Raw genomic sequence first — 17,678 nt, forward strand, 5'->3', positions numbered from 1 at the left:
GGAATGGGAGATATCAAAATCTAGAAATATCTTATAGAAACTTAAATAAACCCCAAGTTGGCCCATAAGGCCCAAATATCAAAGTATAGGTCATGACAGGGGAAAACTTGACAGTCCAGTGATAGAAAAAGTAATGTAAATTCACATCAGCCTTAGTTTCTTTTGTCTGCATTATCTGTGTTATGATTCTATGACTCCATACATGCACATATATGCCAGTGTACCAATTTTCTAATAAATGCACTTCAGATGGTCACTGCAGTTTATGGATCATGGGAGGCAGGGCTGCAGGGATTAGAACCTAGCAGCTAAAGTTCTCGCCTTGCATGCACCACTGGGATCGCATATGAGCACCAGTTCTCATCCCGGCAGCTCTGCTTCCCATCCAGCTCCCTGCTTGTGACCTGGAAAGCAGTAGAGGATGGTCCAAAGTCTTGGTACCCTGCACCTGCATGGGAGACCCAGAGGAGGCTCCTGGCTCCTGGCTTCGGATCGGCTCAGCTTTGGCCATTGCAGTCACTTGGGAATCGAATCATCTGACAGAAGATCTTCCTCTCTGTCTCTCCTCCTCTCTGTATATCTGACTTTCCAATAAAAATAAATACATCTTTAGTGTATATATATTTATAATGCATATTTATAAAACGTGTCTGAAGAACTACATGATAGCATGATACAAGGTTGATACTAGTCAATTTTTTAAGTAGACTTATTCATCTTTTTAATTACATTACAGAGAAAATAAACCAAGATAGAAAAATTATTTATAAAGCACCATCTTACACAATAGAATTGGCTGAAACCAAAGTAAAATATATTATCATGCTGCCTCCTTTTTAAACACATAAAATGCAGATTTTTAAAGATACATCTTATTTGAAAGAGAGGGAGAGAGAGATGTTCCTTCCATTGCTCACCCCCCAACTGGCCATAATGGCTGGGACTGGCCCAAGCTGAAGGCAGGAGCCAGGAGCTTCTTTTATGTCTCCCACATGGGTGGCAAACAACCATGCATCTAGGCCATCTTCCACTGCTTTCCCAAGTGGTCTTACCCACTATAACACATCACCAGCCCCTATGCTAATCTTCAGAGAAAAAAAAATTGAATTTTACAGAAACTCACAACATGAATACCACTTCTCAACCATTCTCCATAAAACAATTATTGTACAATGGGATCAATTTATTTGGCTACTAAAATTTTTAAAACAGATATGTAACAACTTCTAGAAGTAAATGAGTTGTAAAAAATAAAGTGCAAATGAACTGCTTTTCCTTAGAGAAATAACACCTTTCCAGTGCAATCTAAATATAGAGATTTTTATTTTGTTTTTCAGTTAGGGTACAGTAGACATGACATAATTTTTAAAGTCTCAATTATGGATTATTCTTGTATACCAGCTGAGACCAAGTCAAAAAATGTATCTAGCTGGTATAATTAAAGTTATTTTGAGACTAATTACAGTGCACAGAATGAGGAGAAAACTGTTATTTTGAGTGCCATCTGTTTTTACAAAGAAATTAGTACAAATTTATTGTTTTTCAGTGGAGAACATACAATATAAATTTCCAGTGAGTGGAGCTTGCGCAAATCATCACCAATGTGCCTGACTCTCATCATGTGCTTACACTATAAGAGTACCTTGCTCGATTGTTGCATGATGGAAAAGGAAGGCAGAAATGAAGGCATTCAGACCAGTCATGGGGCTGATCTGGTGGTCAAGGAAGAAAATAGGGTTAGACTGGAGTAACAGCATCAAAAACCTTAATCCAGTGTTGCAAGAAAACTAGTACAACCATTATGAAAGACAGTATGAGACTCCTCAGAGATGTGAAAATGCATCTACCATATGACCCAGCCATCCCACTCCTGGGAATTAATTCTAATGAAAGAAAATCAGCGCACAAGAAAGTTATCATTACCCCAATATTTGTAGAAGCTCAATCCAGAATAGCTAAGATACAGAAACAACCAGATGTGCCTCAATTGATGACTGGATAAAATAAAATGTGGTAATACACATGATAGGATCTTATTCAGCCATAAAAAGGAGTGAAATGTTGTATTTTGCAACTAAATTGGGTGCAACTGAAAACCACTGTGCTGAGTGAACTAATCTAAATACAGATATCGAACATTTTCCCTGCTATATGACAGTTAAGACAGAATCAAATAAATGTGTAAGAATGAAATGGTCATTTAGGGATGTGACTGGCATTTTTAGCCTTTGTTTATACTCCTGTGGAACTCAAATTTTCCTACTTTTCAGTTGTTCAAACTTACCATCTGTAGTGAAATAAGCCTGTTGGTACAGAGTGGGTTAAAATTACGTCTTAGTATAAGCTGATGAAGAGAAGAGAGGGAGGGTGGAGGAGAGCAGGGGAGTGAGGAAAGGGGATTGCCTACGGAATGCATAAAATCTGCTCTCTTTACAATAACGAAAAAGCAAAAAGAAAAGAACTAAACAGCAAGTGGAAAACACATATTTCTGTGTGTGTTTATCTATGTGTGTGTGTGTGTTTCTGTCACTCCTTCAAGCGGACAAAAATAATAAGCAATTTTTCAAAAACTAAGATTTCACACATCCACAACGTTCTTTATATTACATATCTATTTCAAGGAATCTCGTCTGGTTTTACTACAAACAAAATTTAAAATAAAAATTAATACTAAGTCATACTGATTGTGACTCAATGTAAAGATTTGGGAAGGGTGGTAGTGTTTTATATTGAAAGTTGGAACAAATTAAACTGTCACTTCCATTACTTATATCTAAATTTTATGTCCCACACTGATTCAATGAAAAAAAGCATAATACATGTAAAATCAAATTCGTCTACATCCAGAAATTACATGCCAGATGTTTGTAAATTAAGGACAAAACGAGAGGCCCAAAACATTTCTTCGAAAGTCATAAACAGTACCATTTTAGGCCCAGCACAGTAGCCTGGTGGCTAAATTCCTTGCCTCGTACATGCTAGGATCCCATATGGGTGCCGATTCGTGAGTTGGCAGTCCTGCTTCCCATCCAGCTCCCTGCTTATGGCCTGGGAAAAGCTTCAGAGGATGGCCCAAAGACTTGGGACCCAACACCCACATGGAACACCCAGAAGAAGCTGCTAGCTCCTGACTTTGGATCAGCTCAGCTTGGACCACTGCGACCACTTGGGAACCGAACTAGCAGAGATAGAATCTTTATCTATCTCTTTCTCTCTGTGTGTCTGCCTTTCCAATAAAAATAATGAACACGTGCCATTTTTTCTTGTACTTTAATCTACTGGATACATTCTATTTTAAGATTTCACAACACAAGGATGTCATCTGCAGCTCACATTGTTAACTGTATAATACGCCCTTTAGCAGGCACTTTCAGCCTTACCCAGTACACACATGTCATGAAACAGTGGTTGAACCTATAGGGTCACTATAAAAATGTTCACATTTCATTATTTTATGATCTATTTTATTTGTTTGGAAGGTGGAGATAGAGAAGAGGAAGGGAGAGGATGGGAGGGAAAGAGAAAAGGAGAGGGGAGCAGAGGGTTAGGGGAGCGAGTGGGAAAGTAGGGAGGGGAAGAGAGAGAGAGGAGCGGTGTGGAGGAGAGGGGAGGGAAGGATGGGAGAAGAGGGTGAGGAGGAGCAGAGGAGAAAAGAGGGGTAGGGATAGGAGGGGAGAAGAGAAGAATCTTCCATTTGCTGGTTCACTTCCCAAATGGCCACACAAGGGGGGTTGGGGCCAGGGAAAAACCAGGAAGCCATGACACCACCCAGGTCTTCCATGTGGATGGTAGAGACCCAATTACTTGAACCAAAATCTGTTGCCTTCCCAGGCATGTTAACATGGAGCTGGATCAGAAGCAAAGCACTCTGGGACTTGAATTAGCACTTTGGTTCAAATGATGGGTCTGCCACATTGATAACACACACTTCATTTTTAAATTTCTATAGTAAAAGTCATTTTCCCAATGGTTATTTTTAAGAGATTTAGTGTATCATTCCTCATATCTGCCAAAACAAATATAACTGCACATGACAGAAAGTGATGAAATAACACGTCACTTATCTTGTCACTTACCTTGTACTAATAGGACACCATTTCATACATCAGTCAGCACCTACCCACACTGAGGAAAAGAATATAACTTTAAAATGTACTGTTAGTCTTCCCCTTGGGAAAGAACTGGATTAAATTTTTTTGTCATTACTCACAACTTAGGAGGTAAGTTCAGTATTTCTTAAGCATTATGAAGAAAAGAAAAATTGCACATTTTAGATATTTAATCTTTAACTGATATAGAACAAACTGTGAACAAGGTAGAGTATCTTTTCATTCACTTATATTATTTATCTTTTCATCCCCTTATTTTATATATACTACATATACTCATAAATAGAATATATATGTATATATCCCTTTCTCATCTTCCCTTTCCTTATTCCCAACACCCTGAAAGCTCTAAAAATACCACTGAATCCCCTAGATCCCACATACTCCCCGCCACATCTTAGACACCAAAATGTGAAGTTTTCCATTTAATTCTAAAAAGGAAATTTCAAAACAAATTCATTTCATTATTGCAAAACTAGTGGGGAGAGGAGGGAAGGGACTATAATGTTGGGATTGTAAGCAAAATTCAAGTACAAAATAATAAAACACAAAATTAAGCAGAAAATATCTAACAGGAAAGCATCTTTCGGATATGGGTAACTATTTACTTAACACAGCGCTTTCTCTGGACAAAATGATCTATTGACAGAATGAAAATGTGTTATGTGACACTTTCTGGTTTTCTCTAAATCTCTCAAACTTTCTAACACAACATGCTCATCATCATCAGCCTCAAATGAACACCTCTTTCTCCCACAGTATCAGTTCATAACCTTTCCAGGCACACCTATCCATCTGCTTGCTACATCACAAAGAGGATTTCTTTTTTTCTGAAGGCAAAACTTACAACACCTAGTCCTTAAAATGATTTTTTACTATTCTTATACTATAAAACATAACTTCATGTTTTATGGTCCTGCCTCTATCATGTCTTATTCTGTCATGTTATCTCTGTATTCTCTGATCACATAGGAAAAATTTTCCCCCCATGCTTGCCAAGTTCTCCCTACCATCAAGAGAATATGTACTCGGGTATCTCACCTCATAACACGCCCACTTTCTGTCATTCATAACTCTCAAATCATGTCAACCTCTAAACACGCACACACACATACATATACAAGTCAATAAATATATTATTCTCATAGCACTAGACACAATTTGAATTATGTACCTGTTTGCATCATTATTTAATGCTTCTCATTGCTAGCATTCTATAAAATTCACACACGTATGAGCCATGTTGCTTTACTCACCAATTCTTTCTTTTTCCCTAAGATTCTCCTAATGGATAAAGTCCTCACCTTGCAAGCGTCGGGATCCCATATGGGTGCCATGTCCCAGCTGCTCCACTTCCCATCCAGTTCCCTGCTTGTGGCCTGGGAAGCAGTGGAGGATGGCCCAAACTCTTGGGACCCTGCATCCGTACAGGAGACCCAGAAGAAACTCCTGGCTCCTGGCTTTGGATCAGCTCAGCTCTGGTCATTGCAGCCACTTAGGGAGTGAACAAGTGGGCAAAAGGTCTTTGTCTTTGTATCTCCTTCTCTCCAATAAATCTTTTTTTTTAAGATTGTTTGATTTATTTCTTATTAGAAAGTCAGATATACAGAGAGAGGGCGTGGGAAATGGAGCAGCCAGGATTCAAACCGGTGCACATACAGGATCCAAGCATGTGTAAGGTGAGGATTTAGCCACTAGACTATCAAGCTGGGTTTTCACCAATTCATTCTTTAACCCATGGCTTTGCATGATAACTGCCCAAGAAATTACTTGTGGAATGATTGAATGTTTCTGATGCATATTAGAGAAGGCCACCTCACCAAACAATTCAATGTTAATGCCTTGGCATCCCTTTCAGCACAATCTAATAAATATTTTTTCATTGATTCTTGCAGCATGCAAAACAGAGACTATGATAGTATAATTCCAAAGGACCCATACCCTGAAAGTTGTAGGGAAAATATGACTTTTAAAGTCAAAGTAACTGCTCAGAAATTGCCTGTTTTATATATGTCAGACAGTATTTTCATAGGTATGCATACTAATATATAAATTCTAGTATAATTATAAATAGATATAAACATACATGCAACAATCTTAACAGGGAGAAACTATCTTTAAGTCATGTAATGATCCATAGATGTAAAATGGGAGAATGAAGATCCTGACTTGAAGTATTCTGTGTCCAAAATTTTTGCTCCTAGCATTGTTCTAACACAGTCTCTTGTGACAATAAGGAATAATAACATGTCAAAATACTGGAGAAAATCCAATGGGCAGGAAGCTTACAAAGACTTGCTAATATATTTTTCATGGGTAAGGCAGCCTCCATCTGTAGCCTTGTTTTGCAATGTGAAAGAAAAGTCACTGACAGTGGTGACTTTTGTCTCATATTATCAGTCAAATGCATAGCTTGGCCTGGTGACACAGCAAGTTAATCTGCTGCTTGCCACATCAGCAGTTGCAGCACTGCTTAAAGTCCAGGCTGTTCAGCTTCTAATCCAGTTCCTGCTAATGTACCTATGAACGCAGCAAAAGTTGGCTGTATGCTGAGGCTCTCTCACCCATGTGAGAGAACACGATGGAATCCCTGCATCCTGACTTTAGCCTTGCTGAGCTCTGGGCACCAGCTGTTGCAGCCAGCCACTGAATGCCTGAACCAGTAGACAGAAGCTCCCTCCCCGTCTCTGACTCTTACTATGTCATGGCTTTTCAAAATACATAGAGCATATCTTTAATGTTAAATGCTTAGCATTTTTCCCCCTTTGACTTTGTTCAGCAAACCACTTGGTAAACTGATACCTGTGAACCTTCAATACAGGCTGCAGATGCAAACTCAGATCTTATCACATAATGCTCTCAGCTGCTGTGGCTTGCCAACACCGCACAGATTTGATTTTCTCATCTAGGACTAAGCATTTCATAATGGAAACGGGACAGAGATTACATCACAACATTTTTAAAAAGCCATCATCATTGATCAAAAATGATAATGGGCCAGCAAAAATTTAAAAGAATTTTGAATTATTCTCCATTGTCAGAAAATATTGGGCCACTGGGCAAAATGATACAGAAACATGACATATATATAACCCCAGCGAAAGTTATTACCATAAATAAAGTTTATCCTGGAGAGGGAAAAGACAAATTTTTCTGAATTATTACACTTCATATTCTTCATTTGCTATACTGCATTATGTATAACAGAAAAGTGATTATCATTGCATCAAAAATAGTGACATCTTTAAAAACAATATAGAAACTTTTTCCTAGGTTTTAGAACCTTGACACCTGTTCAAAGCAATCTGAAAACTCAGAACCCTACACAAAGTTGCATGAATATTTTCTTCATTTTTAACTTTAGTAAGCTCATCGCACTACTTATATGAAAACTATAATTAATGTAACAAATTATTTTAAGTATGTACACATGCAACTAAGTAGAAAAATGGATCTACTAGTAAGCACAATGGACTGATCCAACTGTCAGAGCTTTTGTTCACAATCATTTAAATTAATTTAAACTCAGAATTAGCAGTGCTCAGATTGCCTTAAAAATTATTAGAAATGTTAGGTCACTTGGGGAGTGAATCATTGGACAGAGGATCTCCTTCTCTGTCTCTCCTCCTCTCTGTATATTTGACTTTGTGATAAAAATAAAATAAATCTTAAAAAAAATATTAGAAATGTTAATCATTAATGCATTCATTTGTATTTGCTATAACCACACATTTTATGAGCCTTCATGGAGTCAATTAAAGCTGCTAATTTAATAACACATCAGAACAATCTTAAGCACAGCCAGTGGCCACTTTAGCAGTTTCTTCTCCACATTTTGTTTTGTAAATAAGATCAACTTCCACTTGGTAATTCTAGTAATTTTCAGTTCTTTGAGGATCCAGCAAATCTAAAGTGCCACACTGAGCACGTAGGCGGCTGATGGAGGGGAAAAAGGGTTTTAAAAAAAGAACTAAAATCACTTCCTGTGGTTAACGTTTTAGAACCTAGTCCAGAACAGTCTGTACCAATATTGTGGGTTTGTTGGTATCTTATTTATGAGCATCGGAAACAGCCGTGTGCTGCTGTCATGCCTCGAGGTACATGCACGTGTGAGACAGATGGAACTTGTATTTCTATCAGATGCAATTAAAAACTTACTAGTACAATGCCAAATATCACAAATATTAAACCAATTTAGAATAATTTTACTATTGCTTTGACAGCAGTTTCAACAAAATAGCCAGTTATTCCAACAAACTAGAAGACTATGTGAACTAGCAGAATTACTGGGGAATTGAAATGCGGTGGGTTGCATTTAATTTAATTTAATTAACATGGTACTGATATGAACTTAAGAATTTTATTAAAATGCAGCGGATTCTTGTGTGTGGAAAATTAGGGAGCAGAATTTAAATGAGCTATCCGGAGAAGAAGCTGGTCAGTCAGAAGAAACCAGAGCCAAAGACTAAACACTGAGAGATGCTGCTGGCCATGAGTCTGAGAGGCCACCCACAGAACATAATCATTAGGGCACACCATTCTCTCATTGTCCTCCAGCCTCACTTCAGCGATGTCAAACCCTTCAGAGAGCCACACTGAGACAGCAGGATTGGGCCCAATGAGATGGCTCCATGGCTAAATCCTCATCTTGCACATGCTGGAATCCCATATAAACGCTCACTCATGTCCTGACTGCTCAACTTCCATCCAGCTCCCTGCTTGTGGGTTGGGAAAACAGTTGAGGACGGCTTAAAGGCTTGGGACCCTGCACTCCTGTGGGAGATCTGAAAGAGGCTCCTGGCTTCTGACTTCAGATTAGCTCAGCTCCGATCATTACAACCACTTAGGGGCTTAACCAGCAGGCAGAAGAGCTTTCTCTCTGTCTCCCCTCTTTGTAAATCTGTACATATAATAAAAATAATTATTTTTTTAAAAAAGACAGCAGGATTAACTTTCCAATGGACAGATTAACTAGACATTGCTAGTGATGCTGACCAGTGCAATTTTAATTAAGATGGAGTTCATCCCACATTGCAATGGTTTGGGGTAATAAATAGATTTGGGCTAAAAGTTCCCCATTTTAGCTCAGTAAAATCAAACTTTGAACATACCTGAAGACAAAAATGTGTCATTCACAAATAAAAAAAATAAAACCAAGTCAATAAAATAGCTATTGATGAATTTATATAACGGATGAAAAGTGCCAAGGTTTAGGAAGAAGTTTATAACAGATGTCACCATACTATAGTATTATTTATCAGAGAAAATTTTTTCACGTTTTGTGGTATCTTAAAACTAACCATCAAGTGACAGAAGTAGCTTATGTAACATAAATGCCCACAAGTAATCACCCACCTAAAATTTTAAAAAATTAACTGAAAATGGCTTAAATTCACCTCTCTCAAGTATCAGAGATTTTTCCACATAGATGAATGTGGGGAAAAATTAACCTGAGTATAGGCATAAATCAAAACATAAAAAGCTACCCAGGGCAAATGAGGACTCACAGGCACAGTTATATAGACTTACTAGTCAGAAATCAGACTCAATGTTAAATTGCTACATGGTAAAAATAGTATGCCAATGTCATAGTAAACAAAAATAATTTGAAGTACTTGCACACTGTCATTATTACAATATATTTATGACGAAAAGATGCCAAATAAAATATAAAGTACAATACAAAACTCAAACATGATCTATTCATACCATCATGGTTCCCTTAAAAGTTTGTGTTGGAAGAATATGCAGTGACTTAATCAATGACTTCATCTATAACCTATTGTCAGGTTAAAAAATGGCTCTATAAATGCAATGTACCATTAGATACAAAATTTAAACAGTATAGAGGTTTAGAATCAGGTGTTTAAAGATTGAGCAAGAGGTCGTCCCAGGGTCAGCCTCGCGTGCTGTGAAGGCAGGAGCACGGTCGGAGTCGGCTCCCGTGCCAAGGGTCGCGCGGTTGTTCCACGGCCGCGGCGGGAGCGTGCGTGCTCCCAGTGGCCGGGCCTCAGCCTGACGCTGGTGCCTGGCGTGGTCAGGACCCCTGTTGATGACCTCACTCTAACCCAACTGAGGTCACTTTGGGAGGTTGCATTAGCCCTTCTCTCTCATGAGCTCATCATTCATAAATGACAGCCACCAAAGCTGGACAACATGAAGCAACTGCTCCAGGCAGAAGATCTAATGCTTGGAACAGATTGAAGGTCACTTCACTTCTCTGCTCCAAATAGTTTGGGCCTTGCCGGTCAAGCTGCAAGTGAAGAGGACATACCTGCCTCTGTGTTAACACAAAGAAGATCCTCCGAGCAGAGCAGTCGCATGGAAGCAGAGAAAAACCAGTGCGGACCTTCGCCTGACCCGCAGACCTTCCTCTGACTCCTGGACCCCCGCCTGACCCCCGGACCTTCGCCCGACCCCCGGACCTTCGCCGTGCCCACGTTGCCGGCTCTGCTGCCCGCGACAGAAGCTCATGCCACCCTCATCTTATTTGTGGGTTGCTACAACAAAACATTTTAGACTGATAACATAAAGAATGGAATTTTAAGACTCGGAGTCCCTGCGCTGGGCGGTGGTAGCAGGAGAACACCTGGTTTTCCTGGCACAAAGAGCTCTCGTGACTGACCTTGTGGCCGGCTGGAGACTCGCCAGCCTTTGGGGCGTGGGCTCCGGTGGTCCAGACTCCAGCGATTCATTTCCGGTGCCGGCTGGACATCCGCCGGTGGCCTCCGCATGGACGTTGTGACTGCCAGGTTGGAGCCTGGGTCTGTGTGGGGGGTTGGGAGGGCGAGTGTGGTCCGGGACCTGACAGTTTGAGCTTGGTGATTGGGAACAGCTGCACGTGGAGGGAGTTGGGGACTCGGGGGGCCACCTTGTGTGGAGAGGCGCAGGGTGGAGTTGACGGAACGGCACACGGGCCCCTTTCTGACTGTTTGTGCGGATCTGGTCTAGGGGTGGAGGGGAGCACTGGCTCTGTTCCCTGTGGGGTCGGTGTGGTACCTGGAGCTGAAAGCTAGCAGCTGCAGTTCCCCACCTGGAGCCATATCGGGTGGCAGGATAGCAGGTGTGAACCCTGAGTGGCAATCCAGAGTGGGTGTGTTGTTGGTTGATTGCGCAGAGCTGAGCCCACGGCAATAGTCTTGCAGCCTGGGGGGTCTGTGTAGTCCCTGGAGCTGACTGCGACAGCCCCCTGATCTTTCTGGCCACCAAGTTTGCCCAGGACGACCTCAGGAGGTACTTAGATGTGTTGGCTAGCAGGGGGTAATAAGCTCAGTCCTGCCTATAAAATCAGTCCCATGCAAAGCAATTATTTAGGACAGTTGTGTTTCCTAAACCCAGGGTACTGATTGAGTATTAAAGTTAATTTATACACCTGAGGTAACAGACCAGAGAGATGTCGCCAAACAGACTGACAATTTCAAAAGGTAAAAGACAAGAAAAAAACACTATGAATGTTACTAAAGTCTCTCCAACAAAGGAGCAAAAGCTTCGCCCATTCTCAGAGTTAACTGAGGAAGACATTGAGAAAATGGAGGACAAAGAACTCAGAAAACTCATTGCAAAGCTCCTGGTCAACAATGAGAAGTACAAACAAGAGTTCAAAGAAGAAATAGCAGTAATGCATCAAATTAAGGCTGATATATCAGAAATGAAGAACACAGTAGAGCAAATTAAAATGACAGTGGAGAGTCTCAAAAACAGAATGAATGAGGCAGAAGAAAGAATTTCAGAATTAGAAGATATTTCCTGCCATCACGAAGAAACAAACAAAAAGTTGGAAGCAGAGCTAGGTCAAGCTAAAAATAATATCCAAAAATTAAAAGATATGATTAAAAGGTCTAACATAAGAGTTATGGGTGTTCCAGAAGGTGCAGAAAGAGAAGCAGGGATTAGAGGTGTATTCAATGAAATAATACAGGAAAACTTCCTTAAACTGAGCAAAGAAATAGAAAATAATATACAGGAGGGCTACAGAATTCCCAACAGAGTTGATCAAAAACGAACTTCATCACAACACATAATCAAGCTCTCCTCAGTTGAACAAAAAGAAAAAATCCTTATATGTGCACGAGAAAAAAATCAAGTGGCATATAGGGGAACCCCAATTAAACTTGCAGCTGACTTTTCAGAGGAAACATTACAGGCCAGAAGAGATTGGAGTGACATATTCCAGATTCTAAAAGAGAAAAATTTTCATCCCAGAATAAATTACCCTGCAAAGCTCTCTTTTGTCTTTGAAAATGAAATAAAATTCTTCCACAATAAAGAAAAACTTCAAGATTTTGTCTCATCTAAACCTGCCCTACAAATGATATTCAAGGAAGTTCCTATGAAAGAAAAAAGAAATAGTAACCATCAGAAACAAAGGCAAATGTGGAGAACATCCAACTAAAATGCTAACACAAAACCTAATTTAGAACAACACATCGCCAAAATGACAGGACCAAACTGTCCCTTATCTATAATAACGCTGAATGTAAATGGCTTAAACTCATCAATTAAATGCCATAAATTGGAGGATTGGATCAAAAAACAAAATCTATCTATCTGCTGCTTACAGGAGATGCATCTCACCAATAAAGATCAGAAAAAATTGAAAGTAAAAGGATGGAAAAAGATATTTCAAGCAAATGGCAAGGTAAGACAAGCAGGAGTAGCCATTCTTATATCAGATGACATAGACTTTGATGTGAAAAGCATCAAAAGAGATAAAGAAGGATACCATATAATGATCAAAGGATGCATCCAGCAAGAAGAGATCAGCATAATAAATGTTTATGCTCCAAATGCCAAAGCATCTAGTTATGTGAAACAAACATTAATGGGATTAAAGGGAGAAATAGACTCCAATACAATCATAGTGGGGGACCTTAATACCCCATTAACACAAATGGACAGATCAAAAAACCAGAAACTCAGCAAAGAAACAGTAGAACTCATTCAAACTCTAGAGCAAATGGACTTAGTTGACATCTATCGAACCTTTCATCCTACTGACAGAGAATACATGTTTTTTTCATCAGCACATGGAACTTTCTCCAGAATTGATCATATCATAGGCCATAAGTCAAGCCTTAGCAAATTTAAAAAAGTGGAAATCATATCATGCACGTTCTCAGACCACCAAGGAGTGAAGCTTGAGACCAAGAATTCAAAACACCAAGGAAGACCTACAAACATATGGAGGCTGAACAATATATTACTTAATGAGCAATGGGTTAGAGAGGAAATCAAAGGGGAAATTAAAAAAATTGCTTGAAACAAATGAAGGCATCGGCACAACTTATCAGAACTTATGGGATACAATCAAGGCGGTGCTGAGAGGAAAGTTCATTTCAATTAAAGCTTATCTCAAGAAACAAGAGAAGCACCAAGTAAATCAGCTAATCTTACAGTTGAAGGAACTAGAAAAACAACAACAAAGCAACCCTAAGACTAGTAGGAAAAAAGAAATCATCAAAATAAGGGAGGAAATAAACCAAATAGAGACCAAGAGGACTATACACAAGATTAACCAATCAAAGAGTTGGTTCTTTGAGAAAATCAACAAAATAGACTCCCCACTAGCTCGACTAATTAAAAAAAGGAGAGAGAAAATACACATTAATAGTATCAGAAATGAGAATGGAGATGTAACAACAGATACCTTAGAAATACAAAGAATCATCAGGAACTACTATAAGCAACTATATGCGAACAAATTATAAAACCTAGAGGAAATGGACAGATTTTTGAACTTATACAATCCACCAAAATTGAATCAAGAAGCAATTAACAATCTAAATAGCCCAATAACATGCACTGAGATTGAATCAACAATTAAAGCCCTCCCAACCAAGAAAAGCCTGGGACCAGATGGCTTCCCTGCTGAATTCTACCAAACGTTTAAGGAAGAACTAACCCCAATCTTACACAAGTTTTTTCAAACAATAGAAAAAGAGGCAATTCTTCCAAACTTGTTCTATGAAGCTAATATCACTTTAATACCAAAGCCAGAGAGAGAAACAACAGAAAAAGAGAACTACAGACTGATATCCTTGATGAACATAGATGCAAAGATCTTCAATAAAATATTAGCCAACAGGATCCAACAATACATTAGGCAGATTATTCACCCGGACCAGGTGGGATTCATCCCAGGTATGCAAGGATGGTTCAACATTCGCAAAACAATAAATGTGATACATCACATCAACAAGTTGACTCATAAAAACCATATGATCCTCTCAATAGATGCAGAGAAGGCATTTGATAAAATCCAACACCACTTCATGTTAAAAACCCTAAAAAAGATAGGCCTAGAAGGAACATTCTACAACATAATCAAAGCAATTTATGATAAACCCAATGCCAATATCATACTAAATGGGGAAAGACTAGAAGCCTTGCCGTTAAAATCTGGAACTAGACAGGGATGTCCACTCTCACCGCTACTCTTCAATATAGTTTTGGAAGTTCTTGCCAGAGCTATTAGACAAGAAAAAGCAATTAAAGGAATACAAACTGGAAATGAGGAATTGAAATTATCGCTATTCGCAGATGACATGATTCTCTATATAGCAAAACCAAAAGACTCAGTCAAAAGACTATTGGAACTCATAAGAGACTTTGGCAAAGTAGCAGGATACAAAATTAATGAACACAAATCAATGGCATTCGTGTATACAAATAATTCGCCACTGAGGAAGAAATTGTAAGTACAGTTCCCTTTAAAATAGAGGAAAAGAATCTTAAATACCTAGGAATTAAGTTAACTAAAGATGTGAAAGACCTCTACGATGAAAACTATAAATCATTTAAAAAAGAAATAGAAGAAGATCTTGAAAAATGGAGAACCTTACCATGTTCTTGGATTGGCAGGACCAACATCATCAAAATGGCCATATTACCGAAAGCAATATATAGATTCAACTCAATCCCAATCAAAATCCCAGCAATATTCTTCTCAGAAATAGAAAAGATGATACAGAAGTTCATCTGGAATCACAAAAGACCACGAATAGCTAAAGCTGTCTTGAAAAATAGAAATCAAACCGGAGGAATCACAATTCCAGACCTCAAGACATACTATAGAGCAGTGGATATCAAAACAGTCTGGCACTGGTACAGAAACAGAGAAGAAGATCAGTGGAACAGAATAGAAATACCAGAATGGGATCCACACATGTATAGTCAACTAATCTTTGACAAGAAAACAGAAAACAATCCAGGTAAAAAACCTGGTCTATTCAATAAAAACTGTTGGGACAACTGGATAGCAGCTTGCAGAATAAAGAAGCAGGACCCGTACCTGTCGCACTATACAAAAATCAGCTCTAATTGGCTCAAGGACTTAAATTTACACCCAGAAACTATTAAACTACTAAAGGAAAACATAGGAAGCACACTCCAAGATATAGGAACAGGGAAAGACTTTTTAGAAAAGACGCCTAAAGCAATGGCGATCAAATCCAAAATGAACAAATGGGACTATATCAAACTAAAAAGTTTCTTTATAGCAAAAGAAACAATTAAAAAAGTGAAGAAACAACCTACAGAATGGGAAAAAATTTTTGCATTCTACACAAGTGACAGGGGACTAATATCTAGGATCTACAAAGAGCTTCAGAAACCCAAGGATAGTGAAAAAATAAACCCTGTAGCAAAATGGGCAAAGGAAATGAACAGACATTTCTCAAAAGAACAGATACAAATAGCTAATAAATATATGAAAAGATGCTCAGGCTCTCTAGCCATCAGAGAGATACAAATGAAAACCACCTTGAGGTACCACCTAACTCCTGTGAGACTGGCCTACATTCAGAATTCGAAAAACAACACATGCTGGCGTGGATGTGGGGAAAAAGGTACCCTCCTTCACCGCTGGTGGGGCTGTAGGCTAGTACAATCATTGTGGAAATCCATATGGAGAGTGCTTGGAAAATTGCAAATAAAACTGCCATATGACCCAGCAATCCCGCTCTTAGGAATATACCCAACAGAAGTAAAATCTGTATACGAGAAGGGGATCTGTAATCCTATATTCACAGCAGCACAATCCACAATAGCAATGTCATGGAAACAAACCAGATGTGCGTCTAAGGAAGAATGGTTAAAAAAACTGTGGTACATCTATTCAATGGAATATTATTCAGCTGTCAAGAAGAAGGATATTATTCTATTCAAAACCAGGTGGTCCCAACTAGAAACTATTATGCTCAGCGAAATGAGTCAATCACAAAAGAATAAATACCATATATTCTCTCTCATATAAGAAAGCCAACATGGAAAAGTAGAGTTCATCGAGTGCCCATGGAGTTCTGATCTAAATATAGATTGCTGCAAGTCAGGTCCCACGGCAAGAGATGGTGAAAATTCTCTGTTCTAGGCATGTTGGCATTTCATGGATGAAGTAACAGCAGAGTATATTTAGCATGTTGTGAACATGAATATGGCAAATTGGCAGTTTCCGTCAGTTGCTGGCAATAGTTTAGAGTGATGACAAACATTATTTTGATTTTTTTGTGTGTTATTTAGATATGAGGAAAGTGTACGGTAAGCAGTCCATTTGATGGTTTACTAATTTCCTTGTTGTTGAGAAGTCCGAGTTGATTATGTATTTGTGTGCTGTGAATTGCATTAAGAGTTATGTAGGGCAGAGATGATGTTTACTAAATGTACAAAATGGATTGATGAGATTAGCCAGTTAAATTTTTTCACCAGTAAGGCACTCAACAGCCCATGAGATATTTATTAAAAATGTCAAGTAAATCCTCTTATTTTTGTATCATAGTGTCAAATAGCAGTAAAATAAACATGTTAAGATCCTTAATCTACTGCTATGTTTCACTGTAAAATTTACCTTTGTTAAAATTTGCTTCTGTTCAAATTTGTTGAGATCGCACGTAAAAGTATCCTAATATTACTTTGGCTGGTATTTTCTAATTACTGTATAATATTTTGGGAATGTAAATTTTATTTGAATGTCAACTACAGTTAAGCATGTGCCGCTTGTTTTTCTTGCTCAGCTTTTGTAATTTGATTGAATGTTTTTATTATAGTTTAATAAATGTTTGCTTCATTAAAAAAAATAAAGATTGAGTAAGAATAAAAAAAAGTCTTCAAATACATGCTGGAAAAATCACAGAGAATTATTATCATTTATGCTAATATTTATTTTCTGGGAATGGGAGTGGCCTAGTATTGAAATAGTGGGCACCTCCCTCTTCAGTTACCACTCCCAGTGGAGAGCACAAAAACCAGGACAGGGGCAGGGGTGGCTAGACAGAACAGCACCTGCCAGTAGGTGTGTGGGCTGGACATTAGGGTTGGTTGGGCTGCACTAGGCTTCAATGCCCATTGACATTTACAAGAGCTGAATGGGACATGGGACAGACTGAAGAAATCTGCAGTACATATTGGTATGCATGGGAACCAGTGTAAGGGCAGGCCTAGTGCAGGTTATGGGGAGTCGCCCCAACTACACTGCAGCTCCCGCTGGTTTGCGTGAGGGCTAAGTATGAAGCGGGCAGGATCTGGCTGGACTGCAACACCCTTTGGTTCGTGAGGAAGACAGGGCTGGAAACAGAA

At 38.9% G+C, this 17,678-nt stretch overlaps 1 protein-coding gene across 2 annotated transcripts in view; it reads right to left on the reverse strand.

The window, feature by feature from the left end:
* CFAP299 (cilia and flagella associated protein 299) overlaps positions 1–17,678 on the reverse strand; it is a 517,974-nt gene that overhangs the window by 376,650 nt on the left and 123,646 nt on the right. The window lies entirely within an intron of this gene.

Source organism: Ochotona princeps, chromosome 7, assembly GCF_030435755.1.
Source record: "Ochotona princeps isolate mOchPri1 chromosome 7, mOchPri1.hap1, whole genome shotgun sequence".
NCBI lineage: Eukaryota > Metazoa > Chordata > Mammalia > Lagomorpha > Ochotonidae > Ochotona > Ochotona princeps.